The following is a 16,615-nucleotide window of genomic DNA, read 5'->3' on the forward strand; positions in this document are numbered from 1 at the left end:
GGGCGCGCGGCGTCGGCGTTGGCTGGAATCCTGCCCCGGCGGTGGGGGAACGGGACAGCTGGCGCGGGGGCTTCGGGGTTGGATCCTGGCCCCGGGGTGGGGGAGACAGACAGCTCGGAGGGGCGTCGGTTAATCCTGCCCGGGGTGGGGAGACGGGGACAGCTGGGGGGGGCGTCGGGTTGGAATCCTGCCCCGGGGTGGGGGGAGACAGGGACAGCTCGGGAGGGGGCGTCGGGTTCAAATCCTGCCCCGGGGTGGGGGGAGACAGGGCAGGGGAAGGGTGGCCCCAGGCCGGGGAAGGGTGTGACGGTGCCACGCCTCAGGCTTTATGGAAATGTGCTTAGACTGTGAGGTGTGCTCCACACGCCGTGTAACAGCTCCTGGTCCTGTTGCTCCTGTCTGCACGTGTCACGTTGTAGTCGAAGTTGGGTACTGGCTTGGTTCCTAAATCACCCCGCTAGCCAGGTCCTGGAGAAAGGACTGTTGAAGGTAAGTCCCTAACCGAGAGACACTTAACGGACAAGCAGCAAAGAGTCCTGTGGCACCTGCTAGACTAACAGCCATATCGGAGCATGAGCTTTCGTGGGTGAATCCCCACTTTGTCGCATGCGTGCAGGACTCTTCCCTGCTTTTGCAGATCCGGACTAACACGGCCACCCCTCTGATACTTAAAGGACAATGGATCTTGGAATGCTCCAATCCACATAACAAGTCACTTGAGGACATTCAAGGTAGCACTTGCTACCCGTAAAAACTGTGAGTCATGCCTGGACATGTGACTTGCCCAGGTGACTCCAAAACTCCATCCTGGAGCTGGACTTTGCATAGGGATGAGGAGAGGGGTCGCCACCCACAAGAGAAAGTCTATTTAAACCCCTGGGAGACCCCTCCATTTTGTCTTCAGCTGGCTAAAGAGGGAGCATCTCCACCCCCACCATCCCCGCCAGGATACTTGAAAGAAACTGGAACAAAGGGGTGTGAGTGATTGCTGCACCCAGGCTGAAAGGAGATTAGTCTGTAAAAGGGAGCATCCTGGAACTGGTGAGATTATCTGTATTCAGTTTGATTAGACATAGATGTGCACGTTTTATTTTATTTTGCTTGGTGACTGACTTTGTTCTGTCTGTTACTACTTGGAACCACTTCAATCCTACTTTCTATTTTTAATAAAATCACTTTTTACTTATTAATTGACCCAGAGTATGTACCAATACCTGGGGGGAGGCAAACAGCTGTGCATCTCTCTCTTTCAGTGTTATAGAGAGCGAACAATTTATGAGTTTACTCTGTATAAGCTTTATACAGGGTAAAATGGATTTATTTGGGTTTCGACCCCACTGGGAGTTGGGCATCTGAGTGTTAAAGACAGGAACGCTTCTGTGAGCTGCTTTCAGGTAAACCTGCAGCTTAGGGCAAGTAATTCAGACCCTGGGTCTGTGTTGGAGCAGACAGAAGTGTCTGCGCTCCCTGCCAGCGGCAGAAGTAGTCTTGGCACATCAGGTGGCAGCTCCCAAGGTGGGTTCTGTGATCCAACCCATCACAGAGGGAACAGGGCATCTCCCAAGGGTGGGATCAGGGCTCTGAGATTGAAACCCAGCCCCAGGTTGGCAGGGGCAATGGGGTTGCACCTGGGCTCGGGGTCTGCACCTTACACCCTCTGCTCCCTCTGACCGCCACATCCCCCCACTGCCAGGAGCAGCAAACACGCCCCGTCACCATCCCCAGCCGCCTGGCCATGTCCACACAGAGGGCATAGCAGCGAGGAGCGGGAGGCGATTCTCCCTCTGGATAGGGCATTGGGGCAACCCAGCCTGGGGTGGTGCATTTTCTAAAGGATGTGGAGGAAGTGGAGACGGCACCACCCAACTGCCAGTACCCTGCAGGGGCTGGAGGGAAGGCTCCCCGGGAGATGCCCAGAGCTCAGCACCTCCAAGAGAAGATGGGGGAGGTGATTTGGTGCCGCTAGGCACAAGAACCACCCGCAGTGGGCAGCCAAAGCCAGGCTGATTCCAATGGGAAATTAGCCCCAGAGTGTTAGCAGGGAGGGGACAACCCCTTGACCCAGCTCCTTACAGCAGTGGGGGATCATCCATCGCCTGGTGTCTCCTGGCTTCCTTAGCGACACATGAGCTCAGCGGGAGAAAGCCTCTGTTCTGTGCCAGAGAGCAGGGGAACAAACGGGCCCCTCTGGCCTCAAGCTCTAGAATGGATTAATGGACACTTGAGGGCGGAAATCCTGTGTGCACGCGCACACACATGCACGGCACAGAGAACCCAAGACCTGGCAGTCCCCCCACACACACACACACAGCGTGGACAACCCAAGACCTGGCAGTCCCCCACCCCATCATAAGCCTCTTTCCCAAATCTGGACCTTAGCGTCCAAATTGTGGGTGCCTAGCATGAACCTCCAAGCTTAATTACCAGCTTGGATCTTATCTCGCTGCCACAGATCAGGAAATTTACAGCGCCTGCCTCGCTCTGGTTCCCCCACACTTCCTCTGGAGACCCCAAGGATCCAGAAGCTCTGAGTTAGGCTCTTACCGGGCGCAAGGGAAAGAACCCATTCCCTTTTCCCCATCTCTCCACCCGACTTTCCTCTCTGTCGGCAACGCCCCTGGGAGTCGGATGCAAATCTCCTTACTCACAATACCAAGAAGAGCATCAGTCTCCTCCTATTCCACAAGACTGACATAACCCCAATAAGGGAACAAGTAATATCTTCCTCTCTGTCCCCCCCGCAGACCAGGGCAATATCCTGGTGCTGCAGAGCTTACCCTCCGGGAGATCTAACACAAAAAGAGAATTTCCCCTCCCCCTTCGGGGTTCCATTACCCTCCGCAGTAGGGGAAGAAACTCAACACAAGTCTTAAAAAGATACAACTTTATATAAAAGAAAGAAAGAAAAAAGACATCAAAATATTCTCTGTATCATTGATGACAATACAGGGCTATTGCTTATGAGATACATATGAATAACAGTCTCTGATTCAGAAGATATCCCAATTTGAAACAATTCCAGCAATACACACATGTAAATACACCCAAAACAAACATAAAGCCTATATTGGTTTTCTACTGTACTTACAGTTGGAACAGAAGATTTAGAATAGAAGAAAGAACCTTCTCATAGCTGAGAGCACAGACAAAAGACTCAAGACCCCAAAATGTCACCCTTCCTGGACTTTGAAAACAGATCCGGTTTCCATGATTGGTTCGATGACTCAGGTGCTTGTGGTTGTCCTTGGTGACCCTTCTACAGGTAAGAAGAGAACCATTAACTTAGTATCTATGTATATGACACCGCACACACCTCACGCACACGGTGCGGACAACCCAAGACCGGCAGTCCCGTCCCCCCCCCCCACGCACGGCGCGGACAACCCAAGACCTGGCAGCTGGGCGGGGAGGGAGGCCATGGTGACAGCACGCTAGGGAAGCTGTTACAGTGGCTGATCACAGCCCAGCAGCTGCCTGACCACTTTCGGTGGCGACAGATGCTATTTCCACCCTTGCGGAGCTGTCTGTCTCAGGCACGTATCCAGCCCCCCACTGGTAGGATCTGAGCCTCTCACATCTGCCCAGTGAGGCTGGGAAGTGCCACTAAGCCTGTTTTACAGGTGGGGAACTGGCCCAGAGCGGCTACGGTCACACTCCTGGGGCAGAGAAAGGACTTAAGCTGGGTTTCCCCCATTCTAAACAGCGCCGTAACCGTCGCGCCATCCTGCCTTCCCAGGGAACCAAGCGGATGGGCTCAGCTGATACCTGGCTGGATGTTCCACCTTCGGATTAACCCCGGGGACGGTTTGCAACCCAGGAGATTTGTGTTTTGTTTTGGGTCTTTAGTTAGTGGCAGAGAAGAGCCAGCACCCTCCCCAGCTACAGCATTTCCTTCCTGCCACCATTAATAAGGCATCATGAGGGCTGGAGAGCAAGACCAGATGGCAAGGAAAAGACCATTTTCCCTGAAGCTGCAGTGAAACCTCTGATTTGATTCACAATCTCCAGGTCAGTAGATAATTAGTTCCATATAAGCCAACAATCTGATTTAAAAAGATTGGCTGGAGTTTCATTAACTAGCTGCAATGATCAATCCAATTATTGGAGCATGGGGTAATGTAGTTACACAGGGATTAGCTCCATTACTCAGGCAGGGAGTACCCATAATTGATTTAGGCAAAGTCCCAGGCGCTCCCTCTGTGTTTAAAACCGTGAAGCTGCTTTTGGAACACAAGGACCAGACTCTAAAGAGCAGTGCCCTCAGGCCAGCCCGCAAACACCCCTGGAGCCCCCCTTTGCGCCCCAGCACCTCTTAAGGCAGTAGGATTCTCCCGCTCACCTGTTGCATTAGGGTCCCTAGCAGCAGGGTATTCGGGAGAAAGGGAAGCAGCTGATTGGACTTTTCAGAGGCTTCGTGGGTGGGGCTATGAGCTAGGCTCCATCCTCCCACGTTTTCTTTGTGTGCTGGGACACTTAGTAAGACTTGGAGCTGAATGTGGCGGGGGCCTTAGCACCGCTGCCGCTCCCTTAGCTAACCCTGGGGGGCTTAACACCGTTTTCCCTGCGGGCTGGGCTGTTCTGCAAGGGGAGCAAAAGGGAGGCAATCCAGCATCAGGGGAGTTTCTGGCAGCAGGGGCAAGGGAGGGGGAGTGTGTGCTGGTTGGAGAACCGTGATGCGTTGTGTTTGCTTGGCACCTGCGAGCCCAGGAGCTGATCCACCCCTGAATGGCAGCTCTCTGGGCTCTGCTCAAGGTGGACACTTTGTCACCCTCATTTAACTGCTGGAGAAACTGAGGCCAAGGGAGCGGAGGGGGACGGAAGCCAGGCCCCCGACTCCCCAGGCCCTGTTCTAGCTGCTTGACAGCTCGGCCTTGCTGTCTGGTGCCGTTCTCACGGGGGGGCAGCACAGCTCCAGGCCTTTGCAAATCTTTGTATTCAAACTCTGTGGAGACAGACAGGAGCTCTTTGGCAGGGTGGGCGGTGAGGGATAAAGGGACTGGGCACTTCCCTCCCTTGCCCTCACTTGCCAGCGCGCAGCTCTGCTGGTGCCGCTCACTCCCGACCCGCAGCCCCAGCTAGCCCAGCCCTGGGCTCCCCACCCCTGAGCCCTACCAGTGCCCCTCACTCCCGACCCGCAGCCCCAGCTAGCCCAGCCCTGGGCTCCCCCTCAGCCCTGCCGGTGCCCCTCACTCCTGACCTGCAGCCCCCAACTAGCCCAGCCCTGGGCTCCCCCCAGCTTTACCCACTAGCCTTCGGCTCCAGCAGTTCCCTCTAGCAGGACTGGCTGGCCTGGAGCCAGCTCTCTCTTCGCGGAAGCTATCCAGGGTTAATGGGCAATTCAGAAATCCTAGTGAAGATGAGCCTGTGTGTGTAGCATAATGGGCCCTTCGCCGGGAGCCCTTCCTCAGGGCGATTCCCGTTACCGTGACCCGTTCGATTTCCAGTCCGCTGGGTTGTGAGGAAAGGCGGCTGCGGGGGGGCCCTGATGTCAGAGCTGTTAGAAAAAGGACGGGGACCGGGTGTTCTCCAGGTCCACCGAAGGGAGGACAAGATGCAAGGGGCTTAGTTGGCAGCAAGAGAGATTTAATCTTTCTGTCTCTCCTGGCAGTTGAAGGGGCTTCCAGGGGAGGTGGAGGTTTGTAAGAGCAGTTGGGACAAACACCTGGCTGGGCATGTCTAGAGTGACCCTGGTGGCCTCCCAGGACCCCCCTTCACCGCCCCAGAAGAAGGCTGGGCTCCCTCGTCTCAGCCACGCAGCCCTCATGCTGCTAGGGCGCTGCTGCCAGCTCTGGCACTCAATCACCGCTCTCCAGTCATCGGGGCACACGCTGCGGAGCTTCTGTGGGTGATCCCTATCGGCGGAGATTTGAGGTTTACCTGTCAAGTGGCCAGCAGCCAGGGAAGCGCTGCCGGCAGGGCTGAGTTCTGATCCCAGCGAGAGATACACCCAGCGGGAGGAAGCTGCTGAGCCGTGTCTGCTGCGTGCACAGACCCGGCCTGAGCTCTGCAGCGAGTACCCAGCAGGGGTCGTGCTGAGCACTGGGGAGACAGCCCAGCCCAGCCTTGGCGAGGGGCCGATGCTTTGGCTTCAGTTGCTGCAGTGCCCCCCCCTTACACCTCCCCACACAGCTGCACTTGGCCCCGGCAGAACTGGACCGGGCTCCGAGTCCCTTGTCGCTAACACTAGTGAAACTTTGCACAGGGGTGAGGGGTCTGCACGCTCACCTGGCTCCAGTGTGAACAACGGCACGAGGGCTTGAACACGTGATCCACTCGGGCACTCGTATGGTAGGCTGGGCTTGAGCCAGTAGAAAAGCAGCATCACACAGGGCATCGAGCCGGATTCGGCTCTGGCCACGTGACGGGGCCTTGGAGGGGCAGGGCAGGGAGTGGCCAGAGCATGCTGCCTGTGGCTGTTCCCTGCTCCCCGAGGGCCAGAGGGAGCCATGGGCATTCAAGCAGCCTCAGGGCGTCTCCGTGTCTGTCCAGGTATTTCTGGAGCGCTGCTCCCTGGGGTCACGCATAGTAACACACCCACACCTCCCTGCCTCTCGCTCCAGTCCTCCAGTCTGCTGCTTCCCCCCTTCTCCAGCTCACAGGTGCAGGGGAGACAGACCTCGCTGAAGCTAATATCCGCGGCGTGTGCATTTCTTAGAGCAGATGGTGCCTGCGAATTCCCACGCGCCGTTGGGCAGCATCAGTTAGCTCCAAGCCGGGCGCTTTCGGGGCTACACGGAGATGGTGGTGGGCTGCCCAGAACAGTAATTCTGCACCCTCTTTTTTGTGTGTTTTTCAATCATTAGCAAAGCGAGACGAACTCCTCGCAGCGGGACTATTCTAGTCTTGTTCAGTATTTCAGTGGTCAGAGTAGAGGGCTGCGAGTCAGGACTCCTGGGTTCTCATCCTACCATAGGAGAGAGCATTGTCTAGTGGCCAGAGCAGAGAACTGGGAGTCAGGACTCCTGGGTTCTCTCTCCAGCTCTGGGAGGGAGCATGAGCTAGTGGTTAGAACACTATGGGGCAGAAACCCAGGGCTCCTGGGTCCTAGCCCTGCTTGAAGGAAGCAGAGCTTATCTGCGGTGGCGTCAGCACTGGAGCCCCACTCTGCAGAGTGCGGCTCTGTTGTTTTCTAGCAAGCCTCGCTCCTCCTTTCCTTTCTCTTTGTTCTCTGGCGGTTTCTCGCTCTCACTCAGACGTGGGCAGCAGCGCTGGGGCTGACAGGGAAGTAGGTGCCGCATGTGAGCTGGGCCCCACCTGTGACTCATCCCAGGGCAGGAACATACTTGCTCCTCTGTACCTGGCTTCTCTACACTGTGCCTCTGCCTTCCCCACGCCCACCCCCTTCCTTCTGCCACCTTGGTCTCAGCGGGGGTGAGCCTTCCAAGGGGCAACCGAGGCCGCTCTGTTTGCAGGCTCCTGCCAGCTGGTGTCATTGCTCAACAGAGTCAACCTTAGCAGGCTGCCTGTCTGTGCAGGGGAAGGCTGTTGGCCTGCAAGGCATGCTGGGAAGGCTCTCCCCCGTTCCCCCTGACTTGGCCTGAGCTGGGGTGCATGGCTGGGGCATCCATTGTTTGTGAACACGGATCAGACACTCAGCTGAACACCATTCGCTGGGGAAGAGTCAACACAGCTTTTGTGAAGGGAAATCACGCGTCACTAATCTATTGGAATTCTTCAAGGCGGGGGGGTCAACAAACATGAACAAAAGTGATCCATAAAAGCAGCAAAGAGTCCTGTGGCACCTTATAGACTAACAGACGTTTTGGAGCATGAGCTTTCGGGGTGAATACCCACTTCGTCTGATGCATGTCAGTGATCCAGTGGATCTGGTGAACTTGGTCTTTCAAAAAGTCTTTCCCAAGGTCCCTCACCAAAGGCTCTTAAGCAAAGTGAGCAGTCATGGGATAAGAGAGAAAGTTTGCTCACAGGTCAGAAACAGGGGAAAGCATAGGACCAAAGGGTAGGAATAAATGGTCAGTTTTCACAGTGAAGTGTAGATAGTGAGGTCCCCCAAGGATCAGTTCCAGGGCCAGTGCTGTTAGACAGATTCATCTATGATCTGGAAAAAGAAATAGAGAGTGAGGTGGCAAAGTTTGCAAACAATACAAAATTGCTCAAGATAGTTAAGTCCAAAGCAGACTGCAAAGAGTTACCATGGGAGCTCGCAGACCTGGGTGCCTGGGCCACACAATGACAGATGAAATTCAGCATTGATCAGTGCAAAGTAACGCACCTCGGAAAACAGAATTCCAACTATAGCTATGCAATCATGGGGTCTAAATTAGCTGTTACCGCTCAAGAAAGAGACCTTGGAGTCATAATGGAAAGTTCTCTGAAATCATCCACTTAATGTCCAGCAGGCGTCAGAAAAGCGACCAGAATGTTAGGAACCATTAGGACAGGGCTAGATAATAAGACAGGAAACATCATAATGCCGTGATATAAATCCAAAGTACACTCCCACCTTGAAGACTGCCAGCAGCTCTGGGCACCCCATCTCAAAAAAGATACATTAGAAGAACTGGAAAAAGTACAGAGAAGGACAACACAACTGGTTAGGGGGATGGAACAGCCTCTGTCTGAAATTAAAAGACTGGGACTGTTCAGCTTCAAAAAGCCACGACCGTGGAGGGATCTGAGAGAGGTCTGTAAATCGTGGCTGGTGTGGAGAAAGGGAATAAGGACGTGTTATTTACCCTTCCACATATCACAAGAACCAGGGTCTCCCCATTAAATTAATAGGCCACAGGTTTAAAACAAACACAAGGACGTATTTCTTCACACAACGCACAGTTAACCTGTGGAACTCCTCACCAGGGAATGTTGTGAAGGCCAAGACTATAGTGGGATTCAAAAAAGAACTAGATCAGTTCACAGAGGATGGGTCCATCGCTAACTATGAGCCAAGAAGCTCAGGGATGCAACCCTGGGGTCTGAGTGTCCCTCGGTTTCTGACTGCCAGAAGCTGGGCCTGGATGACAAGGGATGGATCACTCAGTAATTGCCCCGTTCTATTCATTCCCTCTGAAGCACTTGGCACCGGCCGCTGTCAAAGAAAGGACACTGGGCTAGATGGCCCGTTGGGCTGACCCAGTCTGGCCGTTCTTAAGTTTGACAAATGGCGAAGCTTTTAACAATACGTAGGTTCTAGTGGCCCAGTTCATGTATATGTTCAATGCTGCCCTCTACTGGATGGGATGAGGATGGCAACTGTGTACCACAGCACCCAGACTGCTTTCAGCTATTGAGGATTCTCCTTTAAGGGGTGGGAGCAAGCAGACCTGGGTTCTAGCCTTGCCAACGTGGTGAAGTTGTGAGTGTGAGTCATGGTGTGTGTATACACACACAAACACCCCATTCACAGTATATCCCAACCCCCACCTCTTCTCCAAACTGAAGCTGTCACCCGGTAGACAGCACGGCTAGGAACCCCTGAACACCCCTATTTTTCAGATCCCTCCAATCTGAATCACACCCCCCCATTCGTGTTGGGTTTCACAGGGTGGTAAATATGCTCCTGGCCCGTCCTGGCTGTCATTTGAAAGCCTGACGAACCAGCTGCCTTTGAAGAATTCGTCAGCCGGAGCAGGGTTGGCCCGTGACAGCCGTTGGCCCCGCCACAGCTGCATGATTCAGCCGAGCTGGTATTTAGATTTGACAGCCTGATTGGCAGCACAGTCGTCTGAGTCAATGCAGGGCTGTGAACGGTGCCTGCTTCATTCTGAGCCAGACTCACAGCACAGTGAGATCCCCGCCCCCGCCTCCCGCCACCATGGGGGCTTGAGCCCCAGCCAGAGGGACTCTGCCTACCCCATGAGCTCCATCAACATGGCTCATCGGCTCCTGGGCCTTCCCACTGAGCGAGGGGCCTGTTTGGCCAGCCGGGGCAGCCCACGCAGGCTGCCAGGTGGGAACAACTTTTCCAGGTGGCTTCTGCACCGGGTGTCCCGGGAGCGAAATCCCCCCTCGCCACATGCTCAGTCTCTTCACCTTGGTAACATCCTCCTGACCTGTGCTGCGTGTACACGCCCAGCCATCGATTCGTTCCCTCCAAGGGCCGGGACGTGCGGCCCCACCTGCCACTCCCCTGCGCCCCCGTCAGGGGGGTTCCGGGCTCGGTGCGGGCACATCCTGCCCTCGCGCGGAGCACACACAATGCTGCAACGGCCGGAGATCCCCAGGGGAGATAAAAACGCTGCTTTTGTTACTCGGCTCCTATTTCCGGCTCCGCTGCGGCTGAGCGACAGGCCAGAATTTCTGCAGGTCTGGCTGCAGCAGCGTCTGCACAGTCCTCGGGCAGAGCACTGGGGGCTGCTCAATCTGTTCCCAGCGCAAACCTCTGCTACAGGCTTTCCCAGGCTCTGTATGAAATGAGGGGGTGTAGAACTAGAGGGGGGCAGAGCACACGACCCAGAGTCCAGCCCCCTCGCCCCAGCCTGGTTTGCGGCATTGAAGAGACCGTGCAATTGTGGAGGGCTGCACTGCCTGGGTTCCCCTGCAGTGGGCTAGGAACTGCCAAGCAACTCTGCCATTGACTCACTCTAGGCCTGGAGCAAGTCCCTTCTCCTCTCTCGGCCTCCCTGTCCCCATCTGCAAAGCCAAGCACGAGGGAGGGTAACAGGGTAACGTGAGATGGAAACAGGACCGCCCAGAGGATTCAGGGGGCCTGGGGCAAAGCAATTTCAGGGGCCCCTTCCATAAAAAAAAGTCACAATACTATAGAATACTATATTCTCATGAGGGCCCCACTTGTCCCCCCCTCAGGCGGCCCGGGATGGAAACAGCTGCAGAGGCGGCATCGGCTCCCCGCAGCACTCGCGCGTCCCGCCCACACACACGCTCAGCCCGCAGAGCAAAGCTCGGCAGCCCACGAAGGGGAAATTCCAGCTGCAGGGTTTGTGCCTCGCCCTGGGGTTCTGGGGGCTACTGCCCTCCAGACTGGGCTCCTCTGTCTGCAGACGGCCCCAGCAGGAGGGACAGGAGTCGAGTCTCCCCGTCCCGGTCAGTTCTTAGCTTCTCCTCTGAGCCTGTCTGGGAGGGGGCCCATCCGTGCCAGTCACGTGGCAGCATCTTTTGGCCACTCAACTGGATCTGGACTGGTAGGCCAGGGGGCAAGACTCTGCACCTGAGCCAGCTGCTCGGGGAGCACCGCTCACCTGCCCAGACTGCAAGGGCTGTCTGGTGGCCTGAGTGTAGCGAGTTTGCTGGGTCTCAATCCAGTTCCAGGGGGACCCTTAACCCCCCAGCACCAAGACCAAGGGCTGGCTGGGGCCCAGACTGAACGGGGGGGGGGGCAGCACCTTCGTAGCACGCGTGTGCCCACTGGTCACGCCTGGGGGAGAAGGATGAGGGCGTAGAAAGGGACGAACGGCTCAGAGGGGACTGGGGGGCAGGTGCCCTCCTGCTGCTCAGTGTTTCTAGCGAACATCTCTGGATCAGTGCCATCCCCTCGCACCGGGCAGCCTGGCGTCCATCCCAGAGAGCACTCGGAGCCACGGACAGGTGCCGAGAGATGAGCCAGCGACACACACAAGTACACGCCTGCACCCACATGCAGAGATCCAGGCTGATTCCACCCCACTGATGCACGGATGTGCACCTGGCACACACTGAGATTGATTCCTCACACGGCGACAGACCCAGAACCCCCCCACCAGCACAGAGACTGGACGGGCCCAGAACCCAGCTGCCCACACGGACCGATTGAGTCAGGCCTGCACAGAGCCAGAGGCCCCCGGGGGCTGCCGGCTTCGGGAGCAGAGAGACAGCCAGCCCCCCCCCCCACTCAGGGGCCCAGGCTCACACCCCTCAGTAACTGCCCAGGGAGGGGGTGGAATCTCCATCACTGGGGGGTTTTCAGAGCAGGTTGGCAAACACCTGCGGGGCTGGGGCCTTCCTCCTGCCAAGGGCGCCGGGGGCTCCCATCCAGCCCTACCACCCCGTGGAGCCGCTGCTGCCACCTCACACACCCACAAACGCTGAAGTCGGGGCTGCTTGCACCACCCCTGAGTTTGGCCCCAAGCCCCCCCCCAGCCCTGCGGTTCAAGGTCCAGGCGTGGGGAGGGGGCAGAGGGGAGGCCCAGAAAAGCTCTGCTGGCAGCGGGCCAGCCCCAGCCCCCGGGTTGGATTCTTGCTGTAACTTAAGCCCCGCCGGGAAAGGAGCCGGGGGGGCTCTGCGGGCTTTGGTCTCGCTGCAGCTGGTGCATTGCGCTGCTGCCTCTTTAAGCGTGTCCCCCCCCGGGCTCGCTCGAGTCGGCCGGGGCAGGAGGCTCCGGGAGGAGGCGTCGCAAACCCGCTGCGGGGCCCGGGAGAACCTGCCCGCGTCGCCCGGAGGGAGGTGCGGGGGCCCCGGGAGGGAGGTGCCGGGGCGGGTGTGATGTCAGCGGGGCCGGGCTCGGGCGGGCGGCGCCCCAGGCTCGTCCCGCGCTGCCGAGCTCCGGACGAGGTAGGGCGCGCCCGGGGGGACGGGGCTGCCGGGCTCGGGGGACCCCTGCCCGGCTCCGCAGCCGCCGGCGCTGGCGAGGGGCAAAGAAACTTTGCGGCGTCCCGGGGGATCCCTGCGCTCCCGGGGGTTCCCCGGAGCCGGAGCCGAGTCCGGCCGCTCCCCGCTCGCGGTGCCCGGTGGGTGCCCCGCTCCCTGCAGCGCCAGGCGCTGGGCACAGGAGCTGGTGGGCGCAGCCCCCCCCCCCCAGTCCGGGTCTGGCTCCTGTGCCAGGCGCTGGGCAGGGGGAGGAGCTTATCCGTGCCCCGGCTTGGCCCCAGGGTGACCCACTGGGCGAGTTGGTTCAATCCCTCCTGGCTGGGGGGCTGCCGGGAGCGGGAGGGGGGCTGGGCTCTTGCGCCCATTCATAGGGAGTCTGGCCAGTAGGGACCATCCTGTGCTCCGCCGTCCCGCATGGCCAGGGCCAGAGGGGTCCATGGCTTCCCCCGCCGGGTTGGTGCCCGCGTTCCCCACCTAGCCCCCGAGCTGCCATGGAGCCGTCGCCGTGCTGGGGGGTCAGCAGGGACGCGAAGGGGAAGGGGCCGCACAGGAGGAGGCGCTGGGGCATTTGGCAGTGGGTGGCCGAGTGGGGCAGGTGAGTGGCAATGGGTGACCGAGTAGGGCAGCCGGGTGGCTGTGTAGTGAGGGGCAGAGGTTTGATCAGGGGAACCGCGAGGCAGGGCACAGGGGAAGACCCCTGCCTGAAGTGATAGGCCTGTGTGGCCAGCAAAGCGCCCGGTGGAGCACCCCAAACCCAAACCCAGTGCCTGCTGGGTGCTGAGCTCTGGCTCCAGGCACAGCTGGTGAATCTCTGAGCCCCAAGGACTAGTCCGGCTGGGATCAAACCTGCATGCTGGGACCCTTGGCTCTGCTAACGAAAGAGCCCAGCAGAATCTCCATGTGCAGGAGCCGGGGGCCTGGGCTTGGCGCTCACTGCGCTCTGGGGCACGGGGGAGCACTGAGGGTTAACTGCAGCTGAGGATCGGGCTCCCTGGGGCCTGGAGTTTTTAGGGGTTCAACCTCCCACGGGATTTCGGAGGCAGGTTTCAGTGTGTGATGCCCTAGCCCAGGAGAAAACCAGCCCCTGTGACTCAAGTCACAAAGGCCCCGCCATCTTGGTTAACTTTTCTATATGGGGGAAAAAAATCCTTCCTGGGCCAGGCTGGGGCTTTGGCCAGTCCGGCTCCCTCACTGCCAGGGCAGAAATCGCCCCGAGTGTGTCGCAACTGGACCTCCAATGTGGGCACCTTCCTTCTGCACTGGGAAGGCCGAGTGAGTCCCGGGGAAATGGAACCCAGGAGTCCTGGCTCCCAGTGCTACCCGCCCCTCGGTTCATTGATCCTCGGGGCGAGTTTCCGGGGTTACGCTTCATATTCTGTTTGGATTTGACACTTTCTTTTCTGGAGCCTGGAACAATCCATGGTGAGAAAGCAGCACTGCAGGCGCGGGCTGGGAAGGGTTTGTCCTGCCCCCAGCCATTCTCCTTAGACCGGAGAGGCAGCATCCACCTGTGTTCCTGTGCTAAAGAGCCCAGCTCCAGTCATGTGCCAAAGTGCACGTTTACTCAAGAGCTCCCAGCCAAGATCTGAACGGTGGACAAACAATAACATGCGATTCCCGAGCACCTTTCCTCCCCCAGCACTGGCTATAGACAGGTCATCTTCCGCCACGGAGATGCAGCCACCTCTGGGGTGGGGCGCAGCAGCTGTTTAGACAGGGCCCGGCAGAGTGGTAGTTTGAGGTCTGAGGGCAGCACCAGCACCATGCAGAGGGAAGAGTGCCCCCATTGGCCTCAGGATGCCAAGCGAGAGGGGGGACCCAAGGCTGGGTGGAAACCCCCCACCCCACCATGCTCATCCCTTCTATGGGTCGTGTGGAGGGACTAGGGCAGCAGGGGGCCTGGCTCGCTGGATCCCTCTGACTGTGCTGAGGCGGGAGGGGGTCCAGGGTCCAGCTGACTGAACCCTTTCTGGGGAGCTGCAGCCTAGACTGTCCCATTGCTCTGTGGGTGGGGGGTGGGGGCAGGGGGAGGCCGATGGGGCCTTGCTTTGCAGTGAGGCGGGAGGGGCATTTGCAGAGAGACAGGGATGAAGCAAGAACCTGCGTTAATCCAGGGGAGAGCCATAGTCACTGGTGGGGGTGGGGGAGTCTCGGTGACGCTCAGCTTGTGGCTAGGTGAAAGGGCCTCCCCCCTCCCCAGGGCCTCCCCTGTGGAGCTGGGATCAGGGCCCTGTGTGGTGACTGTTCCCCCATTTCCCAGTGTGTCACTTAGAGCTGCCTCGGGGCTGCTGGAACCTCTGTGGGAGGCAGGCCAGGCCCTAGGCTATGGGGAGTGCAGAGAGTGAGGGCTTCACCCTGCCCCAGCCTAGGAACAGGGTCCCCGGAGTCAGACGCCGGGTGAGGGGCCCGGCACCAGCAGACGCTCCAAAGGCCCTTGTTAAAAGCCGCAGCCCCCTTGTGTGGCCAGGGCAGGAGTATTTCCTTCATTCAAGCCTGCTGGTTCCACAGGCCTGAACTCGCTGGGAACGCAGGGTGTTGGCTGACAATGGCAGGGAGTAACCGCCTCGCGGTGTCTGGATCTGGCTGGGGGCTGCGTCAGAGCTGATGGCTGGGCTGGCGGGGAGATCAGAGCTGTGTGGGGAGCCGGCTGCCAGGTGCAGTTCAGACCCACTTTCGCTTGGCTCACGGTGTTGGGACAGCTGCCTTGTGTCCAGTGCGAGTGAGTTAAAATGGAGAGTCCCTGCCCTGGAGTCCTGGCTCCCACTCCCCTCCCAGAGCTGGGGCTGGAACCCAGGAGTCCTGGCTCCCAGCTCCCTGCTCTAACCACCAGACCCCACTCCCCTCCCAGAGCAGGGCACAGAACCCCCGAGTCCTGGCTCCCAGCCCCCACCCCCCGAGCTCAACCACCTTCCCCGAAGCTTCTTGTGCTGTCCCTTTAAAACCAGCCTGTGGGGGATGACCCCCCCTACCCCTCCCATCAGTCAGGTGTGGGCTGGCAGCTCAGCTGGGGCATGAGTGGGGGCCAGCCAATTCCCAGCTCCTGGCAGTGGGGCCAGGCTGCCCCTGCCTGCCTGGGAAACCCAGAGTGGGGTAGACAGCTGGATGGGGGGGCGGGCAGTCCCAGAGCAGGGCACTGAGCCATTCCCTTGACATTCCCACCCCTCCTGCATGGCCAGTCAGCCCCCTGCCGAGCCCTGGACCATCCCCTCACCCCAGCCCCATGCAGGGCTTCACCCCCCAGCTAAGTCAGGGAAGCATTTAAGGGCAGCTGGATCCCATTAGCGGATTAGCCAGGAATCCCAGAGGGGGTGGGCGGGGAGCCTGCCAGCCTGGGCCAGCACCTCGGCATTCCCACCCCCTGCCTCCGGCCAGCACTGGCTGGTGGGGAGCACAGGCTCAGCTGGGCCGGGGGGGTGGCATGGGGGGCTGCGGATGTGATGCTGTGAAGATGGGCAGCCCCAGAGGGAGAATGATGGGAGTCAAGACTCCTGGATTCTTTTCCGAGTGCTTGTAGGCAAGTCCCTGCCCCTCTCTGCCTCAGTTTCCCCATCTGGAAAGCAGGGGCCCTTCCAGGGAGGCTGTGAGGCTAAACTAATGACTCATGTTTACAGAGCACTTTGGGACCAGAATTGGGGGGCACTGGTAGATCTTGGGGGGGAGGGAGCCCAGGGCTGGGATAGCAGGGGGCTGTGGGTCAGGGGCTGCTAAGAACGGTGTCCCCGCTCCCCCTCCCGGCCGTGGCAGCACACGCTTGCCTTGTGCAGCTCCCAGGTACCTTGGCACTTTCTGGGTGCCGGGCGCTGGGGATGGGAGGCGTGATGCATGTGGCAAGGGGGAGGCCGAGGCGCAGTAGCAGGGGAACTGTCCCCCCCCAGACTGGGAAGCTGTAGCCCCATGCCAAGGGGGGCAGGGTGGGGCCATTAGCACGCCAGCCACCTTGCCAAAAATCTCCTCTGTCACGCTGAGATAACGCCCCAGGCTGGGGTGCAGCCCTGCTGTGCCCCCCAGGAGCAATGGGGCTGGCAAGGACAGGCCCCATGGTGTCCCAGGGAAGAGAGCTGGTGTCTGAACCCCCTGGCCCCCTCCCGGCGCTGCCCCACTCATGACAAAGGGTCAGGGGAGGGGCTTTGCCCT

At 58.9% G+C, this 16,615-nt stretch overlaps 2 protein-coding genes across 2 annotated transcripts in view; both read left to right on the forward strand.

The window, feature by feature from the left end:
* RAB5B (RAB5B, member RAS oncogene family) overlaps positions 1–16,615 on the forward strand; it is a 100,133-nt gene that overhangs the window by 23,882 nt on the left and 59,636 nt on the right. The window lies entirely within an intron of this gene.
* The window catches only part of DGKA (diacylglycerol kinase alpha), a 29,150-nt gene continuing 15,960 nt past the window's right edge, over positions 3,426–16,615 (forward strand). Inside the window, 1 exon segment of the mRNA XM_032785605.2 lies at positions 3,426–4,008. The gene's annotated coding sequence lies outside the window, so the exon portion shown is untranslated.

This window comes from Chelonoidis abingdonii, chromosome 26 (assembly GCF_003597395.2).
Source record: "Chelonoidis abingdonii isolate Lonesome George chromosome 26, CheloAbing_2.0, whole genome shotgun sequence".
In the NCBI taxonomy this organism is placed as follows: domain Eukaryota; kingdom Metazoa; phylum Chordata; order Testudines; family Testudinidae; genus Chelonoidis; species Chelonoidis abingdonii.